Raw genomic sequence first — 4839 nt, forward strand, 5'->3', positions numbered from 1 at the left:
CCTGCTGCTGCTTTCCTATTTTCCTTTTCCTAGAGGCTTTCAACAGGCTTACCTACTACTTCATACTGAACCTCAGAACACATGTACATCTCCTGCATATATAGGGCAAATATGTCAAATCAGTAGCAATAAGTATTGTAAAGCAGACTTTTTTTTTTTTTTTTTTTACTGTCACTTAGATCCCTGCAGGCAAAGACCTCTTATATGCCCTTACTGGCATGAGGCAGAGTCTAAACAGAGGGTCCAGAGGAGGGCCACCCGCATGATCCGGGGACAACAGGGCAGACCCTACAGTGAGAGACTGCGGGACCTGAACCTATTCAGCCTCCACAAGAGAAGGCTGAGGGGGGACCTGGTGACCGTCTATAAACTCACTAGGGGGAACCAGAAGGGTTTGGGGGAGACGCTGTTTCCCCTAGCCCCCGCTGGCATAACAAGGAGTAATGGGCACAAGTTGATGGAGAGGAGGTACAGATTGGACATCCGAAAAAACTACTTCACAGTTAGGGCGGCTAGGAGCTGGAACCAACTTCCAAGGGAGGTGGTGCTGGCCCCTACCCTGGGGATCTTTAAGAAGAGGCTGGATACCTACCTGGCTGGACTCATTTGAGTCCCGTTTTTTTGTTTAGGGTTCTTTTGTTGTTCTCCCGCCCTGGCAGGGGGTCGGGCTAGAAGATCTATTAGGTCCCTTCCGACCCTAAAACTATGAAACTATGAAACTATAAACAGGAGCATCTCACATTATAAGGATCTGGGAAAATAACATAATAATATAAGGCCCTTCCTGTTGCTTTCTTGCTACACTTCTCTCATCTGGTCCTTGGGCATTAAGATTATACCAAATTACAGATCCAGATATCAAGAATGGTAAGTATTTGGAACTGTACCAATTGCCAAGGGCCTCTAGTGCTAAATTATTATTTTATTACCAGTTGGCTATTGACATGCGGCTGTGAGCCTGAGTAGTATATTTAATGTGATCTGCAGAGGCATTTTAAGGAAGTGTTACTGATATGTTGAGGAAATAGAAGATATAAATTGCAAGCAATTAAGAATCCTTCTGGTGTCCTACACTGCACTGCTTATCTCTACACTGTTCCCATAGTCTCTTTACAGATCAGTAATAGCTTTGAAAAGCTTTCCAGAGGTTCCTGTTGCTACAAAGAAATAACATGCTACAAAACAATAGGGAAATATAAGACACTACTACACAGGTTTTTCCTCCAAGGAAGGGGATATGACAAAAGCACTACTAATCACATTGCATAGTAAAGTAGTGGAAGAAATGTGGTCTAGTGATAAGTGTGGTCTAGGAACCTGAACAGAGTGGAAAAATATTGGAAGGAATATAACCTAAGCTGACATTGCCATCCAACTCCCAGGAATTTGAGTTTCTTTTCATCAGGGTCCTCAGCCCCCAAATATTGTCCTAAAAATATACAAAGGCAAAATACAAAGTGTTTCATGTTCACTATTCTGTTCTATTTAAGGCATCTTGTACCTCTGCTCAACTATTAAAAGTAGTGGTGTCACTAATGATTGTAAGAAATGCCTCAACAACAGCATTTTTCACAGTGTATGAAAACAAAGTATTTTCATTTAAATAAATCTTAGACATACTGGCCAGGTACAGATGTTACACTTTTACCGCTATAAAAGTGATGTGAAACCAGTCTATACTTGACATGTCTCTACTTACTCGATGACCAAACCTGAGAATACCTGAACCAGGACCTTTTCCCCCAACTTACCTACCACAACTTGATGTTACCAAAATTCTAAGGAGGGGTTCAGTGGTGTAGACTCAGACATTCCCACTAAAGGGGTACTCATTGTTCGAGTGTGGTAACCATCGGTGCTCAGCCTCCCCTACCACCGTCCACATGCCAAGCGCAGGTGTTGAGGCTTTATGATCTTTGCAGCAACTCTGGCCTTTCCAAGCCACTCAGTGGTCATCAACTGATGTCCCGTCTTCTGACTCCTCAGTGGGTTCCACCTGTGTCTGATGAAGTTTCCCTGGTCCTCTTCTGGATGTTCACCTGCTCCCCACTCCTTAGGTGCTTTGCCCAAAATGGGCCCTAACTAAAGGGGCCACGGGGACCCTGGCCCCATGGCCTCTCAAAATCACAATCAAAGTAAATAACAATATAAAAAAGAAAGTCTCCACTCCAGAAGAATTATCAATATGGGGCTCAACACACCCCTTTGGATTTATTGTTAGTTTTTTTCCCACCCTTCGGGAGATGGCCCTGGATCAAGGCTGGAGCCATAGTCCCTACTTCAGCCTTTTGGGGCTTTTCTGCCCCATACTAACAGGGCCCTCGTGGCCCAAGTGCTCTACTCCCTTGGGGCCCTGAAGTGTCAACTGACCTCGCTTGTGCTGGTCCAGAGACAGTTCTCCTCTCCTTCTTGCGGGCACCATTAGTGCCTTTTAAACTTTTCATGGTGGTGCTAGTGGCTAATGTCATCAGCTGGGCGCTGCCTAGTTTGATTGACAGAGAGCTTATAAACCAATGTGGCAATGTATGTTGCCTTGGCCCTGGATCTCCCTGTTCTGCAGGTAAGTTTTCTCTTTCCCCTGGGGCTCTCTGCCCGGCCCATTCAGAGTTGGCCAGGGTGTACTTACGTGCTGTGTACAGTCTCCCCTATCACAATACCCATAACAGAGAAGAAGTTCAGCACAGACAGACTTATTTAAAAGTGGCAGAACCTGGTTCAGGATTTGCCCCCACCCCTCAAAAGTCAAATGTGTGTTCGGTTCACTACGAATCAAAACTATGCCACTTACAGAAAACTGCCTAATTTAGATCAATTCTGCCTCCGGCTTTTTGAATCTCTGTACCTAGCCTAAGGGTAAGATGCTCAGCTGGTCTAAACAGACATAGCTCTACCAATACCAATATGTCTAGAATCAGTATTTCTGGTCAATTCAGTGTATAGTTTCAGAGTACTCATAGATTCCTTGTTCCTGCCAAGAGCTCACTTAGCAGCATCTATGATTCTCATCATCTACTGCAAATTCAAAAACAGTGCATAAAGTAGAAAAACAACAAAAAGCAAACATAAAACTACAGAATGAATGGTACCCTGCATACGCAAGATTTCTCTGTATGAAATGGAAGAAGGAGAAGAAGAAGGGAAGAGATAAAAGAAAGAATTAGCTGCATGAGGCCAATGTGACCCACATCACTTAAGGGCTTATTGGAAAGCCCTCAAATAGTATGGTAATGAAGACAGCTTAAGCAGCTAAATAGGATAAAAACACAATGTTTAATCCTTTTGTGCAAGATACTACATTCACCTTTCCTATAAACATGTTTGTAAAGCATTTTAAAAGCATTTTAAAATCTTGGTGTTACAGGAAGACTGGGGTAGCATCCATTTCCTGTTAAGAAGAGGTTAGTGCAGTCAGCACAAGGCCTTGACCTTGGAAATAGCTCCTCTGTCTTTAAGATTCATTTGTCCAGCACAGATTAGTTCTGTTGTTCTTTATGCTTCCTTTCACTATATGACCCTGGAAAAACAAAATATACACCCCTGGGACCGGTATGTCCCATCTCTAAATAGACAAGGAATATAAAAAAACAAACAAACAAGGGATGCTTTAATTTACCGGAGGAGAAGAGAACAGAGGTTTAAAAGGACACAGGATAAATCTGTATTTTCACTAGTTTAGAACACTTTGTTTGGGTTCAGGGACTAATATTTCAATCTGATAATGAGTTTGATCAGTAACATCAAGAGACCTGGGGACATGTGTTCAGTTGACAAACTAGTGCAGCCATTCCTGTTGATATAGCTCCTTATACATGCTCAGAATATAAACCCTTGTCTTTAACATAGTAATATCAGCACCAAAGCTTCTTTAACAAGCATACATCTAAAATGCACATATAACTGTAACTAAGGGCCTTGTTAAATGTTACATTGGGAGCTGTTTGAATGTTGATTGATGTTAGTGCTAGCTTGTATTTGGAACAGTCACACATTCAGGCCAGCAGGGGCCCAGAGGACTGAAATGTAAGAATCCCCCCACCTTCCATCCCAATCCAGGCTCCCCCCCTACCTCTCAAGGCTCCCCTGGTTCCCCCTGGCACCCAAGGTTCCTCCCTTTCCTACCCCTCCCTGCCACTTAGTTGTGGCTGCCCAAGATGTCTATCCAGGGGGAGCAGACAGGGAAGAGTTAGCCTGCCTGCCCAGCTGCTGCCACTGACACTGGTGGTCTGCTGCTCTTCTCTGAGCTAAGCCCAGCTCAGAGACCATCAGTGGTGGTGGGGGCATGGCAGTCAGGTTAACCCCTCCCTGCCTGCTCCCCTGCGACAGACAGGATGGGCAGCCACAAGTAAATTGTGGGGTGGGGAGGCACTGGGCTCCACCTGGGCTAGCTGAGTCAGGGGCAGGGGGTTGTGGCTACAAGTTTAGTGTAACATGAGTTGGATTACATGAATCAGAGATAAGTCTAGGCTGGAGTGGTATAACTTCAAGCAGACTAAAGAGTGCTTAAAAACAGTTTCAGGTGTTAATGTATGGATAATTCAGGCCTTAAGAGCTCTAGGAGCTATCTAAAATTAACATGTAATAAAGTCCTAAATGATCTATGATTGTCCTTGATCCTTCATTTTTGCAGCATACCTGTGCAGTATTTGTGACAGATTTCCTGAAATTTTAAATATGAGGATTTGCTTTATGCTGGTAACTAGGCAATCTATTTGTTTAGTTGTTTTAAACATAGTTTCTATACAAATCCCTTTTGTGCCTCCAAATTTTCATGTAATTTTTGGTAAAATGACTCTGCTAGGTTGCTGCACGCTTAGTGCTAACAATTATTTTTGCAGGGGC

This window comes from Alligator sinensis, unplaced genomic scaffold, assembly GCF_000455745.1.
Source record: "Alligator sinensis unplaced genomic scaffold, ASM45574v1 scaffold124_1, whole genome shotgun sequence".
NCBI classification, from domain to species: domain Eukaryota; kingdom Metazoa; phylum Chordata; order Crocodylia; family Alligatoridae; genus Alligator; species Alligator sinensis.